This window comes from Cavia porcellus, unplaced genomic scaffold (genome assembly GCF_034190915.1).
Source record: "Cavia porcellus strain 051 isolate PalLab524CR breed Dunkin Hartley unplaced genomic scaffold, mCavPor4.1 scaffold_15, whole genome shotgun sequence".
NCBI lineage: Eukaryota > Metazoa > Chordata > Mammalia > Rodentia > Caviidae > Cavia > Cavia porcellus.
The window spans coordinates 21036104-21060748 of record NW_026947498.1 but is presented as its reverse complement, the minus strand read 5'-3'; positions in this window follow the sequence as shown (position 1 = coordinate 21060748).

Genomic DNA, 24645 nt, shown 5'->3' with positions numbered 1-24645 from the left:
CCAGCTTGACTCCACATGCTGAATGGGCACCTGCTCAGAGTTTGACACTCCAGGTGATTTCTTGGATTCGGAGAACATGGCGGACACACAGCAGCAGCTACTGAAAGCTCTCTGAAAGGCTCGGCTCAGAGGCCAGGAATGATGCGGACTAAGGAGATACGAACCAGTAGAGATGTGCTCTGCTGACTCAGGAACGAACTGGGCTGAGAGAATCCAATTTAGAATGCGGTCCTGGCGCTAAAATAGGAACAGAGAAGTCTCGGTGTGGAGGCTCGACCGCGCGCCATTGGAAACCGCGATTTGGGTTTCCCGCCGCCCGGCGGCTGGCTGCCTCCACAGCGGCTCGGCAAGGAGAGACGCGACGAGCTCTGGGAACGAGAGTCTGAGAACGGAGTCGGAAACAGGACGGACAAGGAGGAAAACTGACTGGTGGCGAGGTGAGCGAGAAACTGACTCCCTACCACAGTTTGACTCCAGCGGAGGTTTTTCTGGGCTCGGGCAGTCCTGTAAGAGCAGGGCGCGGTGGCAACTCCAGCCGCACATTACCCTCTCGGACGGGATTGGTGAAAGGTGCCTGGCCTGAGTGACACTGCTGGCGGACTCCCTAGGCTGGCCTAACCCAGATCCCAGAGCCTGACGGTGGCCCGGAGGAGCGACCGACTCCCGCGTAGGCTGCCTCCTCCGCAACTCCCTGGGGCGCAGCGGTGGGCGGGAACAACTAGCCAGCGCAATTTGATCAGGCTGTGGCTGACAGGCAGGGAAGCCAGGCCTCCTATGTAAGATTGCATTTTATAAGGAACAGAAAATATGGGGAAGGGAAGCAACAAAAAAGGCTCCTCGGCCCCCAATCCTGAGAATCAGGCAATAGTGGACACCGCAACAATATACATTAAGCGCCATCTAGAGAGCCTCATAGACCAATTCAGGAATGAAGTTATCAATGACCTGAAGCTAGAAGTATGCAGAATAGTTAGAGAAATGCTAAGCACCACCCAGGAAAAAGCAGATGGTGGAATGGAAGAACAGAAAAAGAGGGGAGAATTGCTTGATGGAGAAAACAGAGAAAGCATTGAGTATGTGAAGCAGGTTCAAAGGGACTATCAAGAAATTAAGAAGTCTATCCAAGACTGGCATAACAGCTTGAAAGAAACTAAGGACAGACTATCTGAATTGGAGGGCAGACTTGAAACATGGGAGAATGAAGTGAAAAACTTCTTAAAAATAACAAAGAAACAAACAGCAATAATACAAAGACAAGAAGATGATAAGAGGAGCCATAACTTAAGGATTAAGAACATAAAAGAAGAAGTAGGGACACAAACAAGTGAACTACAAAAGCTACTCACAGAAATAATCCAGGAGAATTTTCCTAATTTAGCAAAAGGTAAAGATACTCAGATGTATGAGGCATACAGGACCCCAGCTACCTACAACCCTAACAGAGAAACACCCAGGCATATAATAATAAAAATTCCAGAAATTCAATACAAGAACAGAATATTAAAAGCTGTAAGAGACAAGAAACAGATCACTTACAAGGGAATACCCATCAGAATTACAGCAGATTTCTCTTCACAAACCATCAAATCACGAAGAGCATGGGGAGAAATAATTCAAGCTTTGAAAGATAATAATCTCCAGCCAAGATTGAGATATCCTGCACAACTGTCCCTGGAAATTGATGGAAAAACGAGGTGCTTCCAGGATAAAGAGGAACTGGGGGAATTTGCAACCACCAATTCAACCCTACAGAAAGTATTGCAGGATATTCTAAAAAAAGAAAAATACAAAGAACCCAGAAATAGTGGCAGGGAGGCCACAACGAATGGAGCAGAGAACAAAATGAAGAAGACAAACTGACAGCTACTGACAGAAAAAGAGCTCAACAGAAATGAGACAGAGAAGATTGGATGATAGGAACAGCTTTTTTTGGAGAAAATGACATCTTAATAGGTAATGCTGATTTAGTACCATCTTGTTTTGAAGTCTCATCTAGCTTTTGTTCTTCTGTCTCCAATGGTCTAAACAGGTTGTATCTTATTGGATTTTGTTATGTACGATAGTATAAGCAAAAACCTTTTAAAGACAAGGAGATTATACAGAGACCATTGTTCATTTTCTGTTAGTCGATTCTAAATACTCTATAATGCTGTCATTCTCTTAAATGGTTTTACATTGTTTTGATATACTTAATGCTACAGTATATGAAGTTGTACTCAAGGACTTCAGGGAGGGAGTCAATATGGTAACTACTTTTATGTCAGGATTATCTGGTGGTGAAACACTATTCTGCTTAAATGGTTATGTTTTGATCTGCCCTGTTTCGCTGTTATGCCCTCTTTTTTTCTCAATCTCCACTCCATTATTTACTTTTTTATTTTTATCCATTTAATTAAAGGGAAAAATATAGCAGGATATAATATAGTAACCCACTTTGACTTTCTATTATCTCGATTTGAAGCCCTGTATTACTCTCACCATCTTGTTTTTGACTGAGGTTTCTCTATTCTGTTTTGCTGGATAGTATCAGGTTTGAAAGTTTAGGCATCAGCTGTGAAGATAATGAGATTCATTATAACGCCCATTCTCGTTGACTTTTATCTACATTTGAAGACCTACAATATCTCCAATGTTTTGGTTTTGTCGGTTTTATTCTTTACGGTTTTGTTCAATTGTATTACAACTAATGATATAGGCAATTCTATTAGAAATAGCGGGAGGCATTATGGTAACCATGGTTGATCACCTTGTATTATGTTTTTATATTATCTATTGTGTCCACCCTTTTGACTTGACCGATTCTGTTCTGTTATGTCACATTTGGTTCTACTCTCTTCCAAAAAAGCAATAAGAACCGTGGGAGCAATGAAACCCAAAATGTGTAATAGTCACGGTACAAAAGAGAGGAAAAGAAAGTGCTCTAAACTATATAACTGCATGTATATTTAAATGTATAAGATAGAAAATGATATCACAGAGTTTTATTGGATCATTGAACAGAACTGTTTGCAGTATCATTGTTGGAATGTCCACTCTACAAGCTTTAATTTTGTGACTCGAACAATTATTTCTAAGATGGCAATATGTAATCCATTAACTAGTGATTTCCTACTGCGCATTTTTTTCTTCTGTAAATCTGTATAACTTGTACCCCTTCACTGTTTTTTTTTTCTTTCTTTTCTTTTCTCCTTAAATAAAAATAAAATAAAATAAAATAAAAAATTAAAAAGACACTACAGTACCCAGTGCTGATCATGGAGTGTCATGATGTGAAATCCAGCAATACTATTATTCTTTGTTCAGAATGATTTTAACCTGCTTTAGTTTGTTTAATCTAAACATAAATGAACATATGGATAACTGCATGTATGTTTAAGTGTATAGAATTGAAAACCATGTTACTAAGTTTTTGTTGGACAGTTGAACAGAACTGTTTGCAGTCTCGCTGTTTGAATTCCCACTTTACATTTTCCATTTTTGTATCTTGAATAACTATTTGTAAAATGACAATATGTAAACATCAACTAGTGATTTCTTACTGTCTTTTTTTCTCTGAATGTATGTATTATTTCTACCTATTTTCTGTTTTGTTTAGTCTTTCTTTTAAATAAAATTTTTTTAAAAATACAAGAATTCAAAACAAGATTATAGAAAATTAACAGTGATTACCACTATCTCTTTTTAGGTGTTTCCTCCCTTATCACTTTCATAATATCTATTGTGCTGTTTGTTCACTGACTCCTTCAGTTTTTTATGCTAGGGAGATAACTCAGTGTTCTCCTGTATGAATTCAGAGCATTTCACCCATAAGCATGATCTCCAGTTGCATTCACTTACCTACACAAGCCTTGAGATTATCCTACTTTATAGCTGGGTAGCTTTCCATTGTATGAAAATACCATATATTTCTTATCCATTCTGTGGTTGATGAGCAAATTATCTTTGCTTTTTTCTGGGCTCCTGTCATGTCGAACCTTTGTTTTCTCTCCTTTGATTTTCAGTCTATGAATTTCCTTTTGAGTTAAATCTGTTTCTTGTATACAGTATATTGATAGGTCTTGTTTCTTGATCTACTCTCCCTGTGTTTCTTTTTTATTGGTGAATTGAGGCCATCTATGCTAATGGTTACAACTGGCATGTTGTTGGTTCATCTCTGCCCTGTTATCCTCCTGCTGTTGGGCCTCCATTTTTCCTCCTCATTCAATATCTTGTTTGGCAATCCTCCTCTGTGGCTGTTCCTGGAACCATGGTCATCTTTATCACTTTCTAGAATAACCGTCAAACTCTCTGTGGGATTGTTTGATGGTCATGAATTCCTTAAGTTGTTCTTTATCATATAAATATCTTATTTTTCCCGTCAATTTTAAGATAGTTTTTCAGTGTACACTGATCTGGGTTGGAAGTTGTTTTCTTTCAGAATTTGAAATACTTCACTCCAAACTCTTCTTGACTTGATGATTTGTGTTGACAAGTCTGCTGTGATTCTGATAGGTCTACCTCTATAAGTGATCTGTTTCTAATACAAAAATACAGCCAGATTATATAAAGAACATTTAAAAGTCAATAAGACAAGCAACCCAATTTAAAAATTAGTAAAAAATTTGAGAAATATTACCCAAAGATGCTACATGGATAGCAAATAATCACATGAAAAGATACTTATCATTAATCATTAGGGAATTAAAAACAAAAGCATAATTCAGTGAAACATTTTATATCTGCTAGAATGACTATAATTTAAAAAGCATATATGAATGTAAAAAAATTGAAACTCTCATAAACTACTGGCAGAAATAAAAAATGTTACAGACTTTAGGAAAAGGAAATTAAATATAAACCTATCTGTATAATACACTAATTTAACTTCTTGGAATTTCTCTTAAAAAAAAAAGGAAACTATGTTCATACAAAGACCATATTGTGCATTTGTTTTGACATTGTATATAAAACCCAAAAGCTAGAAATAATCTGTACATCTACCACTGATGAATACACACATTAATGATGCATGCATAAACTAAATAGAACTCCACTAGTACTTAATTTTTTATGAAAATCTAACAAATGAAACTGTTGATGTGCATCATAGCAATAATAAAACTCAAAACAGCATGGTAGGTGAAAAAAAGCCAGAAACAAAAGTCTAGATACTGTTTATATCATCACTTTCTTTGCACAATACCCAAAACCAACAACTTAAAGGAAGAGAGGTTTATTTTGGCTTACCATTTTAGGAATGCAAGGTGTATTGGCTCCTACCAGAATTGGCATGGTAGAAGGGCCTGTGTAGAGGAGAACTGCTCATTCATGGCATCCAGGAAGAAAGAGAGAGAAAGGGGCATTCAGAGAGAGAGATAAATTCTTCCAGATCTGTCTCCAGGGACCTACAATCATGGCAGTCAGGCAGAGAGAGAAAAGGGAGCATTCAGAGAAGGAGATATACTCCTCCAGATCTGCCTCCAGGGACGTACCTCTTCAATGGGACCCCCACCTTTTAACAGCAGCTCAACTACACCTCCTCTATAACTCAGTCACCTTCTAAATGTCTTTCCTATGAGTTCATGGGGGATCTGGGGGACAGTACGGATCTAAACCATAGGAGTGTATAACTCTCTGGTAAGACATGTTCAGAAGAGCCAAACTTACACACAGCAAAAGCAGAACAGGGTTTTCCTGGGAATGGAAGTAAAGAATGAGAGTAAGGCTGAGATCTAAAAGAAGCACAAAGAATTTTTGTGAAGAGAAAGAAATGCCTCAAATCTGGGCTGTCATGATTATGTAAAAACTCTATACACTCATTAGAACATATAATGAAAGTTTATACTTACTATGAGAGGATTTTACATTAGGCAAGTTAAATTTTCATTTAAAAAATTAAATACTAGAAAAATCTGTGTATGAAATGCAAATTTTACTATATGAATTCCCATGGAAACTCATAAAATTTGTCAATTCTGTTTTTCCCCTAGAGTACTAACAAATCTTTATTCCCAACAATTTCTTGATTAAGAAAACAATAGGATGAGAATTACTACCACATTGAGGTACCCAGGGAATAACTAGGACAGAATAGGCATAAAAGAGGATAGGGAAGAACACCTGTTCTTTACAAGTACAATAGTTTGTACAGCTTAGTTTAAAAAAAAAAACCTACCTTCAACTTGTTCTTGGTGGTATCCTGAATTAAGGTTTAATGCAATATTTAAAACTCATACTGACCACTCTGCTGCTCCAGGGACCTCAGATCAGAGGAACTAGGATGCCTACTGCAATCCCCTGCATGGGGGAGGGGAAGAAACCAGTTCAGGGAGCACCCAAGAGTAAGCAACTGGTTTATTCAGAGGAACACAGGAAAATACCAGGACAAGGGTGAAAGGTACAGTCTCAGACCTCGGGCTTGCTCCTCTGACATAATCACAGGAGAAATTAGAAGTTACACATCTGAAATTTCTCAAGTGATGTCAACTGAAGCTAAGAAACAACTTAATGCTTATATTGTTTGATTAATTTTGCATGTCTGTATTCCACCCAGAAGACGAGGAGACATACACATAGAGGGGGTTGGATGCCAAACCCCTGAAATTTCTGAGAGGATAGCAACTGAAGTAAAAAACAACAACAAAGAAAAAACCTTACTGCTTATATTCTCAAATGATCACATTCGTGTTGCCTGGAGGCATTTACAGCATAAAGACAGAAACTGGATTTATTTTCTGTTATTGATTCCCTGTCTTTACACCAGACTACACATGCATATCCTAAAATCTTTTTAAATACAATCTTGTGCTACCTGATGCAAGGTTCAAGTTTTCCTTTCTTAAATATTCATTCCTAAAATGAAATTGAACAGATCATGGTCTGTAACCCCCTGCAGCCTTCTGGTCTAACAACTAGTTGACCAGAATTACAAATGGCAAATCTGTAATTATCCCAAGTCTAGTTTTCCAAAGCTGAAAATAATAACAATTTTCAAGTTGCAAAGGCCATCCATAATATAATTTCTTTTTTAAAGGCTATACTTGCTTACTAGAAAGGGGACAACATATTTTATCAATCAGTCCCTTCAAATTAAAAAAAGCAGATTATTTGATCAAAATCATTTTATTTATGTGAGAAGAACACATAAATAGAACTTCACAGGAAGTTCTAACTATAAAAAGAAAGAAAAATCTGAGTTTCTTCCTAAAATTGTTTTTGCTACAACCAATGATGGCAGCTCTATGTGGCAAAATATTTTATTCTTTCAATGAATGATAGACTCACACATCCTCTTGTTTTCTTTTTCTTCTAATGAAAAAATTAAACTATATTTTCTGAGCAATATAGGGAAAGTAGTCAAGTCTCTATCTTGACTACTCCAACCAATTTTTATGGTTCTTCATCACATTCTGTTCTCGTAAGTCATATTATAAATACAGGGATGTCAACATTTTCATGCTCAAAGTGTTGTTCTTTCTTGCCTACTAAGTTGATCTAAATCAGGGGTGGTGAACCCATGGGATGTATATCATAGCCAGCTTTTTGTTATCACTGAAGCACCAAAAGATTCTCCATCACTGACCCAAATCCTTATTTTTTAATGGTTTGGATCAACTGGTATTCTTTATGTTTTAGCCAACAGTTTCCCATTATTTTAATCAGAGGACACAAAGCAGTAAGTCATACTTCAGTGTATCTCCTGCATTCCAGAAATAGTCTTCTTTAGTGTTAGTAGAAACAATCTAATTTTCTCTTTATGGTCAGGACTAATTATCATATGAATATCTGTTTGTTGATCTACCAGACTGAACAGTCCAAAGAGGTCAAGTGCAAGTTAATGGGACCATTTCTATATTCTCTAGTGGAAGTATTCTTCCCCTGAGAATAAAACTTCCAACAGAGCTTAAATTTTTGAAAAGAAAATATTAGTGGAACTCCATGGCTAACAGCAAAAGTATTCAGAGATTCGATCTTATTTCCACCCTCTGATTCCATGAACTATGAATGTTGGCTTTGGGATAATGAAATGATGTATTAGAAACTGATTTAGAACACATTCTGTATCCTAGAGAAAACTACTGACCCACAAGCTGTTACCTCCCAGCAACAATAAAACAGAGCTCCAAACAACCACCCCACCACTATCTCAACCCAGGAGACTCGGAGTGAGAGAATACCAATGAACAGTGAATTACATGTGCAAGAGCCCACCACTGAACTTCATTTTTCATAAAGTGAATTTGAGCTTCTTGGTCAGAAGTATTGCTTCACAGAATGCCAAGAGTGTTAAGGAGCTATTTATTGAGTTCAGGGAAAATAGTCTACCAGAGTATTGTTGGAAGAAAATGTAAATGTATGTCCATTGTAAAACTGACCTCCAATAAGGACACTATGTCCTCCATATACAATTGGCCCTGTGTATCCAACTTGCCACCAGACAATTAATTGGTTAATGCTCTCGGGAAAGCATGCCATAGCAGAGGCTGTACTCGTCTCTGCTTCTGACACATTAGATCTCAATGGTGTCTAAAGCCCAAAAGGGACTCAGAGAATGGAAATCTATGTTTTCAAGCCCGTATACAATCTCCATCCATGTGGCCATGGTTACTTTGCTCAGGTCTTTAAGCAAAACAAGGAGTTGTAAGACTAAGAGGTTGATTTACATCCAGAACACAGATCATGTTTTCTAAGCATAATTAGGATTTCCCTCTGCATAATTTTTTGTATGATCATTCATATGGAACACAGGCATTTACTCTGAAAAACCTATTGTTACCCTTTTTTCTCCTTTCCTCCTGCTGATTTTCAAATCATGTTTCTTCCAAACCCTAATCACATTAAGACAAATTAATAACCTACCATGAAATGATACAATTCTTTACCCACAACTATCTATCTTTCTAGGGAAAATGACCAATAACCTTCACAAAACTACTTGAAGTCTTCCAACTGGGAAGACCTTTCCTTCTCCACTGACATTCAGTACCACTCCCAAGATGAAGTTATAATGCTGTAGCCACCGGTCTGGTTGGTGTCTGCATCAGATAAAGAGCTGTTTTCCTCTGATAAGTGGTGGTAAGAAGAATCCCATTAGATCAGCAACAGAGTAACAAAAAGTGGACAATGTAGAAGTTGGAACCATAGCTGACGACTTGTATTTGCAACTTACTCAAGCCTTCCATATCTGCTTAAGCCCCATCATCATATATACACCATATTTCAAGATGGAGTGTTACTGGGCACTCTAAACTTGTGACTATTTTTTGAGAAATAGCTCAACCACAAGCCATTAAATTACCACAGAATTTTGCGCTTCCTAACACATATTGGGACACCAGCTTATGAATGGAAGCTCGAGTGTCCTGGTAAATTAGTGGCCCATAGTTATACTGTTTCTTAAAGAAACAAAAAAAAAAAAAACTGTTACCTATGATGGATAGTAGTTTTTCTGTAAAAGCTTAAAGATTAATGTGCTATAATTTCCTTGTAGAGTCCTGCAAAAATCTCCATATATCAACATATTCATCACAGATAAACTAGATGTACTCAAACAGCAGAATAGCTTGGATAGCAGTCTCATCTTGTTACAGAATTTCTCTCTTTTGGCAGATTTCAATACTGGGAGTTTTTCAAATTACCTGGTAAATAGAACCAAATGGCATACTTGGATGTAGTTTATGTTGCCTCCAAGGCCCACAGATACCTCCTAGGAATTGTACCTCTTTCTTTACGTAGAAGAGACAAAATACAGGAAACTGAACTTCATCCTGAAAAAAAAGAAATTCGGAGATATTCTAGTCATTAGATTTTAAGAAATGTTACTATGGTAAAGGAAAAACAGATTTTGGGGAATTTATCTTCCACTCCATAGCACAAGATACATAGTGTCATTACTAATGCTTACAGTTTGGCTCTCGTTTGTCCCCCAGAGTTCATGTTTTGAAAGTTGGGTCCTCAGTGTGACAATGTAAAGAGGTCGTAGGATTCTGAAAATGTGGAACATAATGAGACATCATTAGGTCATAGTTAGTGTGCCCTTGGAGGGAATTAACATAGTTCTTATGAAATCCCAAAATCCCTGGCTTTCTGTCTCCCACTGTGACAACTTTCTCTTGCACATGCACTTGCCATGATGCCACTCACTAAGCAACCTCCACCAGAGCCAAGCAGAATCTCAAGAACCACAAACTAGATAAAGTTCTTTTCTTTATAGTATTTCACTACAGGAACAGGAAACATATTAACACAACTGTTCCTGATATTCTCATGTAATCAACATGCAATTAATTCCTAAGCAATGATTTGGTACAGTACCATGTGGAATGAAGAGGTGACCCTGCAGACGAGAGTATGACATACAGCAAGAAAACTAAAATGTCCCTGAAAAGGAAAGTGAAGGTGTAGTGCTACCCTGTCAAGAGAAGTGATCAGTTTACGATAATCTTAATAATAGGTTTAGAGGAGTAATTATTTGCCATATTAACAACTGCACATCAGGTGCCACAATGAATATTGCTTTGTTTCAGTAATAAAGCATGTCTGGAATAGAAGCTTGGGTTAAAATAATCACCTAATTAAATTTGGGATAATCACTTTTTTTCAAAATCTCTGTCATATATGGAGGCCAAATGGATAAGTTGGATTAGAACAGTGTAGGAATCACCTTCCCTACATTTTTCAAGTCTTAAATAAAGTTATTGATCTCTGCAATTCCTCCAGAATGTAATGGTATTTATGGCTTACTATTTTGACAGACAAAGAAAAGCTCAGATGACATAAACTAGGCTTTCTCTACTTGTGGTAAGAAAAAAAAAAAAAAATCAGGGATCCCATGGGAGAATTCTGCCTTTGGCAATGTATATGGATGCTGGTTACACATTCTCAAATTAAGAAGTAACTAAAACTGAGTTCAGAGATCTACCAGGCCCATTGCTCAAGGTTCACAAGTCAAAATTCCAACTCTGACTAATGATAGTTATGATCTTCATTAATTAAGATCAACCCAGAATAAGTGTCTGGAAGTCTCTAAAAATTCAACTATTTATAATCCCAGTGCACAGCCATCATGACCAGTAGTCACCTGCTCCTCTCAAAGACCACAAAAAATAGTTACATTCTATACGTTTGTGGCTGTATAGTAAAATCTTTCTCCAAAGGAGCCCAGCCTCCCTTCATCCATGTAAGATCCCTGAATCTATGAACTTGTTTAAATCTCTGAGAATTGGTGGCAAATGGTTGTCTCTTCCCAATTACTAAGCTCTAGAGCCTCACCAGTATCACCCCTAGGGTAGTTTGTCTTGTCACTCTTCATTCTAATAACAGCAAAATGCATGCACATCTGCAGATGGCCTCAATTATCACCCATCCCTATTGGTGAAGGCATTATACTTCTATCTCAGTTCAAACCACTCCCCTGAGCTGAAGGCTGGGCACACAAGTACCTTACAAACTCTACTTCAGATTCAGCTGTTCCCAAAACACGTATGCCTCATTCCAAGTCTTCACATGAGAGCAAAGTGTCTTACTATCCACTTATCAAAGAGAATCACAGTCCTAGGGGTCATCTACCTCCTACTCACTCAGTCCATCACTGATAAGCATAAGTTGTATCTCCCACATATTACTCAAGCCCACTGATTATCTCCATTTCTACAAACATCACCACTCTCAAACTCTCCTTTACTATTGCAATAAATTCCTTTTTCCTTCTAAACTCCATTTTGGTTTTCTTCCATTTTTCTCTACAGTGCAGGTAGAGTTGTTAAAATTATAAGCTTCTCAAAAGCAGTATATTTCTGTCTAACCAATTATTAATCAAGTATTTAATATTTTTGCTGCTCTGTTTATAGCTGACGATTATTACAATGAAGAAATCATAGCGGAAATAATGGTTCTTTGTCCAAAGAATCTTGGAGGCAAAAAATCAGTGATAAGCTGATTATAGATATAGTATCTACTTTAAGTTCCTTCTAGCTTATGGAAGGTCTCATCACTTGCCACAGACTTTTGTCAGTGAGTTCCATAGACAGGCCTTTGGTCCAAAGGTTCATACAGGATTAGCTGTGTTGAGTATTAGAAAAGGGATCAATATCCTTGGAAATCTGAGTCTTCCTTCTGACTGATAAACCTCTATTAACTTAAAAATACTTTATTGATTTTACATCATAATCCTTCTTACAAACATTGACTTATATTCTCAGTATCTGGCCAGAATTTTGTCAGATAATTTCATCAAACTGAGAAAGAGCTTAGTAAAACATAGCTATGTGCTCAGAAGAAAAAAAAAACAAGTAGAGGAAAGTAGAATTTTGTTTCACTGGCTTTCTAAAATGTTCACTATATATATTTAATAATGTGTACCAAATGATGTTTGCTATAAATATTGCACTGAAATTGTTACAGTAGCCTAGCCTGCAGCCATGCCCATCACTTCATATAGTCATCTTGTTGTATGTTTGCATATGTATGTGATAAAATAATTGAAAATATCCTATCTTTAAATTTTTTTAATATTATCAATACCATCATTATTATTATAACCCTCATGTTACACATTAGGTTCCTAGATTTATTTACCCTATATTATTGCAAGTTTGTACCCTTTGATTTACATTTTTCCACCTCTGGCCCCTGCTAACCATCAATTGACTATTTCTAAATAACTTTTTCTTTAGATTTTTACATACATATGAGGTCATGTAGTATTTTTATATACCTGTATTATGCATTTAATATAACACCTTCCTAGGGGCTGGGGATTTAGCTCAGTGGCATAAGCGCCTGCCTTGCAAGCAGGCAGTCATGAGTTCGATCCCTGGTACCAAAAAAGACAAAAAAAAAAAAAAAAAAAAAACACCTTCCAGTTTCATTCATATACTGTCATAAGTAGAAATATCTCTTACATAAAGTAAACAAACATTTAGCTATATAGATAAATGATACATAGATAGACTGACCATCATTTATCTATTCTTTCATGCATGAACAGTTAGGTCTAAATCTTAACTACTGTAAATAATGCTGCAATAAACATAAGAATGTGGACATCTCTGAGCAGCAGCAATTCTATTTCCTTCAGGTATATACCCAACAGATGAACTGCTAGGTCATATGGCAGCTTTAACTTTAATTTTCTGAGAACACTACATACTGGTTTCAATAATGACCACAATGGTACACACTCCTACTGACAGCCTATATGACTTCTCTTTTCTCATATCCTCACCAACACTCATTACGTGTCTTTTTTTATAATAGCTGTCATAACAGCTGTGAGGCAATACCTCATCACAATAAGCTATCACAATGAGCCATGACTTTGAATTTCTTCAGTGATAATGATATTAAGCCCCTCCTCATATACCTGTTGGCGATTTTTAATTCTTATTTGGAATATTTTGAATAGTAAGCTTACATCAGTTATATCATTTACAAATATTTTTCCTAATCTGTTTACTGACCTTTTAATTTGTTGACTATTTTCTTAGCTGTGCAAAAAAGTTTCAATTTAATTTAATTACACTTTTTAAACTTCTGCTTTTTTTTACCTGAGCTTGTATTGTAGTATTTTAAATATTGTTGCCAAAGCCAATATCAAGCTGCTATTCCCCTATATCTTTTTCTATATGTTTTACAGTTTCCAGACTTAAATCTTTAATACACTTGTGTTTGTTTTGTATATAAGGGCTCCACTTCATTATTTTACAAGTGGACATCCAATTTTCCCAACATTGTTTTTTTTTTTTTGGGGGGGGGCCTAGGAAAGGGTACCAGAATCAAACTCAGGGCCTCACACTTGTCAGGCAGGTACTGCACCACTGAGCTAAATCCTCACACACACACACTCCAACGTTATTTATTGAAGAGAATATTTTTCTTGTTGTATCTTTTCAGCTGCCTTGTCAAAAATCAGTGAGTGATGTAAGCTGGATTTATTTCCAGTCTGTTACGTTTCACTGTTCTATGTTTCTGCTTTTATGCAAGTATCATATTGTTTTGATGACTATAGCTTTGTAATGTAATTTGATATTAAAAATTCTGTACTTCTTTTAGTTTTCCTTCTCATGATTATTTTGATCATTAGGAAAATTTTGTGGCTAAATAAAAATTTTAGAAATTTTTATGTCTGTAAAAAGGACAATGGAATTTTTATAAGAATTTCATTATATCTATATATCACTTTGGGAAACAAAACATTTTAATAATATTAATTCTTTTAATCCATGAACATATAATTTTTCATTCGTTTATGTTTCCTTTAATTTCTTTCACTAATGTATTATAGTTTTCAGTGTACAGAACTTTTATTTCTTTGGTTAAACTTATTCATAAATATTTTGTTCTTTTGTATACTATCAAAAATGGGATTATTTTCTTCATTTATTTTTGAGTAAATTGCTATTAGTGTAAATAACTGTCACTGATCAAAATTCTGCTAAATAAGAAAAGCCCAGAACCAGATGGGTTCACAACCAAATTCTACTAAACATTCAATAAGGAATTAATAGCATTTCCCCTTCAACTCATCTGACAATTAGAAGTTCAGGGAGTGCTTCTAAATTTATTTTACAAAGATAGCATCATTCTGATACACCAAAACCAAACACATCATAAAACAAGAAAACTACAGGCCAGTATTTGATGAACACTGATACAAAAATCTTCAATAAAAAACTGGTAAATCAAAGGTTATACACAATCACTAAGCAAAATTTATTTCTGTTGAGGCAAGATTGGTGACAGCTAAGCTTTATTGTCAGCTTGATTGGTCAGAGTTTGATATTAAATCTGGTAGCTATCTCGTGCTGATCATGTGCTGTGCTTCCCGGCAGTCATGAAGTAAGCAATTTTACTCATTCACTCATTGCTTCTGCCTTAAAGCCAGCCAGTCTTGGATGGAATCCCCTAAAACTGTGAGGCAAAAGAAAGCTCTCCTCCTTTAAGTTGCCGGTGTCAGTAATTTTTTTTGTCCTAGTGACTAGCAAGTTACTAACACAATTGCTTTAACATTTGCAAATCAGTCAATGTGTTAAAAAATTAACAGAGCATTCATAACTACATGCCCATCTCAATAGATACCAAAAAAAAAAAAAAAAAACATTTGACAAATTCCAGTGTTCTCTGATAGAAAAATTCTCAACAAATATGTTTAGAAGGAAATATCCTCAACATAATAATGGTCATTTATGAAAAGCCTAAAACTAACATCATAATCAATGGGAAGACATTGAAAGCTTTTTCCCTAAGATCTAATGCAAAGCAAGGATGTCCACTGTCACCAATTTTATTCAACACAGTAAACACTAAAAAGAGTGATCAGACAAAAAGGAAAAAGTAAAAGATATCTACATGAGAAAGAAAGCAGTAAAAATATCCCTATTTACAGATGACATGTTTCTAAAATGCAGAAAGCCCTAAAGACTCACACACACACAAACATGCACACACACCCTGTTAGAACAAAATAATTCAGTAAAGTGTCAAGGTCAAAAATCTTCTCTTTTTTAAATAAAATTTACAATAATTCTCTATTTTATTTTTTCAGTTATCATCATATTACCTTTTTAAAACTGTTTCCACTTATAGGTATCCCACATTGCCACCCTATTTCCCCCTTATTACAGAACCTGCCACATTCACATCTGTAGTGGTCTTGCCCATAAAAAGATGTGTTTATTATCTGGTAAGAGAAGTTACAGCAGTGATGTATTCATTTCCAAGAGGTACAATGACAAAGAACCACAAAATAGGTTGTTCAAAACATAAGAAAGTTATTACCTCATGGCTTTGAAGACTCAAAATCTGAGATAAAAGTGTTATATGGTCTCTCTGTCTCTCTGTCTCTCCCTCCCTACCTCCCTTTCTCTCCTTCTCTCTCTCTCTCTCTCTCTCTCTCTCTCTCTCTCTCTCTCCAAGAAAACGATGTTTCCTTGCTTTTTTCCAGCTTCTGTCAATTGATGGCCACCTTTGGTGTTGTTCTGGTGTTCTTGACATCTATAACCATTAATCCTGATATGTCAACTCCATTGCACTAAGAAATGCCTAGCATATTAGGGAAGCATGCTCCTGGGTGGGTGGTGGCCTTGGATTCTATGTACAGTCCTTCATATGTACCTTTCTGGGACTGTTCCCTGCTTTGCTCCCCAGCCACAATGAACTAAGCACATTTTCTTCACCATGACCTGTCACCATGATATTTCATGCCTAGAAGCTAGTTCATTCTGGACTGAATCCCTAAAAGCTATAGGCTAAAGTAAACCTCTCCTCCTTTAAATTCTCAGTGTTGGGTGTTTTGTCTAGCAATGGGAAATCTTACTAACACAGAAAATTTGTAGCAAGATGGTTGGGTCTTCACTATGATTATAGTTGATCTTGTAGTTTAGAAGCTTTTGAAACTGATGCATGGGAGGCATTTGGAAAAGTCTGGAGATTCAGACTAGAGAAGCCCAAACCAACAACTAAGTTAAATCTTTCTACTTTTAAGTTATGAATGTCATATATGATGTACAGCAATGAGGAAGGTGATACATCTTGCATCAGTCTGTGCCTCTATCATTATATGGCATTTCCCCTCATGAGTCTTTTTCTCTATACCTCCCATCCTACTGTAATATGCCTTTAGAGTACTTCCATCTACAACAGCCCTACTGCTAAATAAGAATATATTCCAAAGTACCGGAAGTTAGAACTTCCAAATATCTTTTAGAGAGATACAACTGTACTCATAATAAATAAATGGATAAAAGACATGAACCAGGATGCTTCAGACTGGTATCACTGACAAAGCAGATGTTTTGTCAAAATATGTGAGCACGTCCTATTTAGCAAAGCAACCCCAGGGAACAAAAGTAAGTAGAAGAGAACCATGAGACAGGAAGAAGAAAGACTACATAGTGTTATTTTATTGTGATTGCCACTGTGAACAACAAGAGACTTGATTCTGCTTGAACTTTAAAAAATTTGCATAGGACACCACCCAGAATCATTGGTCCATAGGTTTAAAAGCAGCGCATTTATGCATTAGCAACTTCACTTCACTGCTGGACAAGGGTGTGGACCTCCAGAGATGCTAATACTTACAGGCCAATAAACAGGGACAAAATAAGCCCACTCTCAAAAGCATTCTTAGCGCCAGAGGTGTTCCTGAGCAGAAAGCAAGGTTTTGTGACAAGACACTCAGATCAAAGTGAGTGAAAGCCTGTTTTATATTTCCGATGCCACCTCTGCTCCAGTTGCCCATGCAAGTCCTTCAGCGTCCTCTGATGCAATCATGTCATCTTCACGTGAACTTCAGTCCTTTCACTGATTTACACAAACCAACACAACTTCAACAAGAATCCATTATAACAGGATAAGTAGCACATGATTCCACTTGCATGAGGTACACAGTGTTGTCAAATTCACAGAGACAAATAGAAAGTATGACAGAGGTTGACGAGGAGGGGGAATTGGGAGACAAATTGTTTAAGAGGCACTGTGCTTCAGTTTGGGCATCTGAAAATATTCTGAAGGTTGATGACGGTGGTGATGGTGTGACAATATGAACATATATTTCACCACTGATTAGTAAGCATAATATTATTAAAATATGTCATGTTTATTTTATCATAATTTCAAAGATATTAAATTCTAATTTTAAAAATTCATTTTTTAGACTTCATTGAAGATTTGGAAGGACTCAAAGAAAACCCACATAAGCCCCTGCCTGCAGTCTTTGCCTCTTCCCTTCCACTTTCCCCATTTCCCTGGGCACAGTGAATTCTGCTTCCTGTATTACAGGGATATGTATTTTTCTAAACAAAGACTGGTGATTTGAAAATAAAATAAAATTACCTGCTTATAAATGCAAGTTAGACTGACTGGCTTCCTGAATTTTAGGAGCAAAATATCTCTATATTTATCTATCTATCTATTACTAGAAGGAATGAGATCTTTCCCAAGTAAGGTAATTTTTAACCTTTACATTTGGGGATTTAGCTCAGCGGCATTAAGCGCCTGCCTTGCAAGCAGGCCGTCGTGAGTTCGATCCCTGCTACCAATAAAAAGGAAAAAGACAAAATAAATAAATAGAATAACCTTTACATTTGTAATATTAATTCTAAGAAGAGTATAACAGCGAATAGAACATATCACATGTTACTGTGTCCCACAGGCCTGAACTATGTTCCTACACAGATAGAAAAGATGAGGTTTTGGAGAAATATTAAATAGAACTTTCATCTCCTGGCTTCTAAATTAGCAACATATGAGAAAGCCTTGCCTGAGTATCTGAAAACAACAGAAAGGGGAGCTGCCGCCTCTAATTTAATGCTCAACTCCCAGGAGTAGTTTACTGTCAGAGTTTTATCATGTATCATGGAGACAAGTATTGGCAAGCATCCATAAGATCCATATAAGCTTTTATCTCTTCCATAGATCAGGTCAGGTGACTGATAACTGGATCCTTACATAGGCTTTTACCATCCTTTTAGTAATACTCTTGGTGATTGAGTTGACTCCCATAAATCTAACTCTAAGTTACTATCCCATTGGGGTTTGCCCTGTTTATCCCCAACCACCTACCCACGTGTACATTAATGTTTCCTAATAACAGGTACCTTAAAAGCCTTCCATATACAGAGTCTTAAAAGCTCTTTTTCTTTTTCAGTAACTCAAAATTGTTGCTATGCCTTAATAATGATTCAAAAACAGGAAGTGACTGACTTCTATTCTGTTGTAAATTACTGTAGTACATCATTCAGGCAGCAAAAATACACCAAATTTGTTAATAGCTGTTAATCATTGTCTTTCCCCATAGAATCACAAAGTATCAATATTTTTGAAGGTTGATTAATAATCAGCCAAGTCAGAGTATTCAAACTGTTCATCCATAAAGCAGATCTGGTTTGTAGAGATATTGTTTAGCAAAATCAAACCTTTTCACCATTAGAGATTATCTCCCTATTTTTAAATGTGGCCACTGTATGTGTCAGTATTTACAGGTCTTGGGCTGGTGGATATAGCTCAGCAGCATAATAACCTGCAAGGTCCTGAGTTTGATTCCCAGTGCCAAAAAAAAAATATCAGGTACTTACAGGTCTGGCTACACAGGCTGGGTCCCCGTGTAACAGCCTGCAGCTTGCAGCTGGTATGTCTCCTCTTTGCTACTGTCCCCACCACACTGCTGGGTTTTGCCATACAATTCATTCATCTAAAAACACTGCCTGGATCTTGAACATATTTAAGAATTTGATCAATTTAATTTTAGAGATTAGAAACTATGAAAGTTAGAGCCCTTAAATAACTTTCTGAAGAACACATAGAAAATAAGTGACAGAGGCACTGGAATCATATCTTCACACAGACCTCTTATGGACCAAAAAACTTATTCATGATTGTCGCTGTTTTTAAGGGATATAGTTTGAGCAAATCTGAACTATACAAACATAGCTCTTCTTCTAAGGTTTGTTTTTCAAGTTTTAAATACTTTGTTGCCTTTATTTCCTAACACAAGCTTCAAAGTATGCAATAAATGGTGGAAATATTTGTTTTACCTTAAAAATTATTTATAGTTCTTATTCAATGTCAGATTCTACAAACCTTATCAGGTTTAGTTATAGTTTTTATTTACAAAGTGACAAAATGCATTTTGACTTTTTTAATCTAACACACTTAATACCCAAAAAGAAAATGTCAGTGCCCAGATACACTTTGTTGTATATCTTGAACCATTCCAAAAAATAATTATCTTAGTGATGGGATATACATACATAATTATCTGTTAAAATAAAGCCTTCATTGTATTCATTGTATCCATAATCATGGTTGCACTTTTTTAAATGATTACTAATAAAAACTTTTTCCAAAAAAAAGTATGCATATCAAGCCCTAACAATGATTTTTCAAGATACTTACTCATACTAAGTAGAAAATAATTTTAAAATTATAAAAAGAATAATTACAGCTTGAAAACTGAACAAATGATTGCATCTGAAAGAGAATACATTCAACAAACTGAATATACATTTACAATATCAGTGAAATAAATGTTCACCATTATTTTAAAACATTTCTTTTAAAATTATTAATATCATATAAAAACAAACATCATTGCTAATATAAAAATATACAGAAAGTGATGGAATATCAGAACAGATATTGCTAACTTTGGGGACCTAACACTTCTCCAAAGAAGCAAAATAAAAAAGTTTTTAAATTAAAATTGTATTTTAAAAGATACAGGATGGAGAATAGATGAACGACATCAATTTCCAAAAAAAGAAAGAGGACAGAGACTTCCGGGAGAACTTGGTGTATAGATAACAGCAACTACGGAGGCTCTCTGAAAAGGCCAGCTTGGATTCCAGGAATGGTACAGTGTGGAGAGTCCTAAGCAGGGGGAGATATACCCTGCTGACCCAGGAACAAACTAAGCTGAGAGAAACCAATCGGAAATGCAATCCCGGTACACAACTGTAACAGCTGAAGTCTCGGTGCCAAAGCTGGAACCCGCCCCTCTGGAAACCTCAGCTTGAATTTCCTGCCACCACTGCTGCATCTGAATTGGCACAGCAGGGACAGAGACGCAAAAGCTCTGAGAGTGGGAATCGGCGAACCGAATTGAGAGCAGAGCTGGCAGAGAGCCCTGCATCGACCTGCAGTAAGTGAGAGGAATGGAGACCCTTCCTTAGACTAGGAGGCTCCAACAGAGGACATTCTGGGACCAGGCAGACTAGCCAGAACAGGACCCTGCAATGACTTCAGTCACATATTCCCCTCTCAAGCAGGATTGGTGGGGAGCACTTGACCTGGGTGATGCCATAGACTAAGACCCAGTAGGCTAGCCCAAACCAGGTCCCTGCGCCAGGCAGTGCACCCTAACACAGTGAAGCCTTCAGCAGGTTGACTGACCTGGAGGGGCAGGCCCAGCTTAGGCTGCCCAGGTCTGTGTCTCCCTAGTACATTGCAGCGGGCGGGAACACCTAACGGTAACAATTCAAACAAACTGTAACCGACAAAGAAAGAAACTGGGCCTCCTATATATGCCTGTATGGAAGGAACAAAAAGTATGGGAAGAGAGAGCAACAAGGACAGGTCCTCAGTCCCCAGTGCAAAGGAGAATGAGGACAGAAAACATGCAATATCAGGCATGGCACCAATAGACATAAAGTGGTATCTCCAGGACCTCATAGATGAGTTCAAAAGTGAAGCATTTAACCAAGTAAAGCAAGATATAAGTAGAATAGTTAAAGAAATGCTAAGCACCTCCCAAGAGAAAAGAGATGGTGGAATGGAAGAACAGAAAAAAAGGGGAGAATTGTTTGATGGAGAAAATAGAGAAAACATAGAGTACATGAAACAGGTTCAAAGAGATTACCAGGAAACTAAAATCTCTATTGAAAGCTGGCATAACAGCTTGAAAGAAACTAAGGATAGAGTATGTGAACTGGAGGACAGATTTGTAATGTGGGAGCATGAAAGGAAAAACTTCTTAAAAATAACAAGGAAACAAACAGCAATAATACAAAGGCTAGAAGATGATAATAGGATCTATAACTTAAGAATTAAGAATGTAAAGGAAGAAGCATGGATATAAACAAATGAACTGTGAAGGCTATTCACATAAATAATCAAGGAGAACTTCCCTAATATGGGAAAAGGTAAAGATAGTTAAATGTATGAGGCATACAGGACTCCAGCCACCTACAACCCAAACAGAACTACACCCAGGCATTTAATAATCAAAATTCCAGAAATCCAATATAAGAACAGAACATTAAAAGCTGTCAGAGATAAGAAACAGATCACTGACAAGGGAACACCCATCAGAATTACAGCAGACTTCTCGGCACAAACCATCAAATCACGAAGAGCGTGGGGGGGGGGAATAATTCAAGCTTTGAAAGACAATAACCCATTCGGTTTTACTTTCTTCAAAATAAGTAATAATAACTGTGGGAGTAATAAAACCCAAAATGTGTAATTGTCATTGTATAAAAGAAAGTGCTCTAAAGGATATAACTGCATATATATTTAAGTGTATAAGATACATAACCATATTATTGAGTTTTGTTGGATCATTGAACAAAACTGTTTGCAGTCTCACTGTTTGAAAGTCCCCTCTATATGCTTTAATTTTGTAACTTGAGCAACTATTTCTAAGATAACAATATGTAATTAACTAGTGATTTCCTACTATTTATTTTTTCTGAAATTCTGTATAACTTGTATGTTTTTTCTGTTTTTCTTTTTTCTCCTTAAATAAAATTAAAAAAAAAAAAAAGAAAGACAATAACCTCCAGCCAAGATTGATATATCCTGCACAACCTTCCCTAGAAATTGATGGAGAAACAAGGTGCTTCCAGGATAAAAAGGAATTAGGGGAATTTGCCACCTCCAATTCTACTCTACAGAGAATACTTGCAGGACATTCTAAAAGAGAAAAATATCAAGATTCCAGAAACAGTGGTAGAGAGGCCACAATGAATGGAGCAGAAAGCGAAATGAAGAAGACAAACTGATAACTAATGACAGAAAAAGAGCTCAACAGAAATGAGGCAGAGAAGGTTGGATGGTATGAACAGCTATTTTGGTAACTTGAACAACTATTTCTAATGTAATCTATTAACTAGTGATTTCCTACTGTTTATTTTAATTTTTTTTGAAATTCTGTATAACTTGTACCCTTTTTCTGTTTTTCTTTTTCTCCTTAAATAAAATCAAAAAATGAGAAAGAGGACAGACTGGACAGAGAAATAATCAAAACTAAAATATTATTAAATATTCTTGAAGTAGAGAAGAACTTCAGCCTTCAGATGATAAGAACTCACTGGAAGTAGGGGAGACTAGTTGAGAGGAAAAAAAATTCTTTGTAGGAGTGCCTTATAAAAAATAGGGCCAGGTATGGTGGTGCATGCCAATAATCCCAGCACTCAGGAGGGCCTGTCTGGGCCACTCAGTGAGTTCAAAGTCAGGCTGATCTACATAACAAAACCTTGTTTAAAAAGAAAGGAAGGAAGGGAGGGAAGGAGGAAGACAGGGAGGGAGGGACGGAGGGAGGGAGGGAGGGAGGGAGGGAGGAAGGAAGGAAGGAAGGAAGGAAGGAAGGAAGGAAGGAAGGGAAAACATTTCCTAAAGTTAAAAAATTGTTAAGCTTTCAGATAGCAAAAATGATCTACCAAGTCAAAAAGAAAATAAGTTAGCAAACATTGAATTCTCATCTCCAATAGTAAGTAGTATAATATACTAAACAATATTCATAAGAGGGGAAGAAAGGAGAATTAGAATATGTGCTTGTGCGTACATGCACTCACAAATGAAAGCACGCTAAGGAGCCAGGAATGTGTGCAGTGTCAGTGCTGATTTTGTGTGCCTGGCCACACATCCCTCTCCTTATGGACTTTCCTTCCCTTGTACCCAGTGGTTCTTCTAGGCTGACACCTCCAGGACCCTGTCCACTTCATCACTGGTTGGAGCTCAGATCATCAGCCTGGGCATTTGAGAAGAGAAGCACATGAACCGGGTATAGCTGGAGCTGATTCTTCTAGAAGTAATTTTCCAGAGACATTGACTCAAGAACCATTTTCTTACAGACCAAACATTTAATTCTTCCTTGGTTCTTAAGGGCCGATTGATACTCTCCACAAAAATTATGTATTCTTGCCTAAGTAAGAGTTTGTTCAGTTTTATGTTTGAAACAGCAAAAACACCAAATTAGTATTACTCAGTTTTTAATTTCAAATATGCTTATTAAAAATTTAAATGTAAATGTTTTTAAATTGAATAAACTAAAATTAATAAGTGCAAGTAGAGATATATTTTATCAAACATTCATAGATAATATAATTGTGTCTGTAGTATATTTTATTTAGTATTCTTTAGACCACAAACTAAATCTCACCAAATCTCTAATCTAATAGTCATACAAGTTACATTCTCTAATTACAATGAAATAAATTTAAAATTAACATCTTTGGGATAGCCAAAATCATCAGTTATAAGAAAGCTTAAAAAGTAATTCTTGGTTCATAATAAATAAAAACTAATATGAAAAATTATTTAGAAAAAATAGATATCAAAATGTATGGTTGTGACCAAGGAGAACAATACAGTTTGTTATACTTTATATTTACATTTTTATCTGTATAGTCAGCTTTCTATTTCTGTGAGCTTCATCTCCACCTCTTCAAATAAACCTGGATCAAAAATATTCAATAAATAAACATTGCATTTGTACTGAATATACACAAACATTTTCTTGTCATAGTTTTCTAAAAAATACAATGTAAATCTATTTGCACCCAGGCATGGTGGCACACACCAGTAATCCCAGCACTCAGGAGGCTGAGGCAGGATGATCTCTATAAGATATTTTTTGTTGTTGTTTGTTTGTTTGTTTGTCTTTTTGAGACAGAGTCTCTCTATGCAGTTCGGACAGGCTTGAGCTCACTTTGTAGGTAAACATCTTCTAGGAAGACATCCAGAAGAGGGATAGCTGAGTCTAATAGAACCTCTAATCCTAGTTTTTTAAGGAATCTCCACAATAATTTCCACAGTAGGTGCACAAAGTCAACACTTCAACCAATGGTGGAGAAAGGTTTCTTTTTCCCCACAGCTCCTCCAGTATTTGTTATTGGTTGATTTCTTGATTACATCTATTCATTCTGGGGTGAGATGGCATGTCAGTGT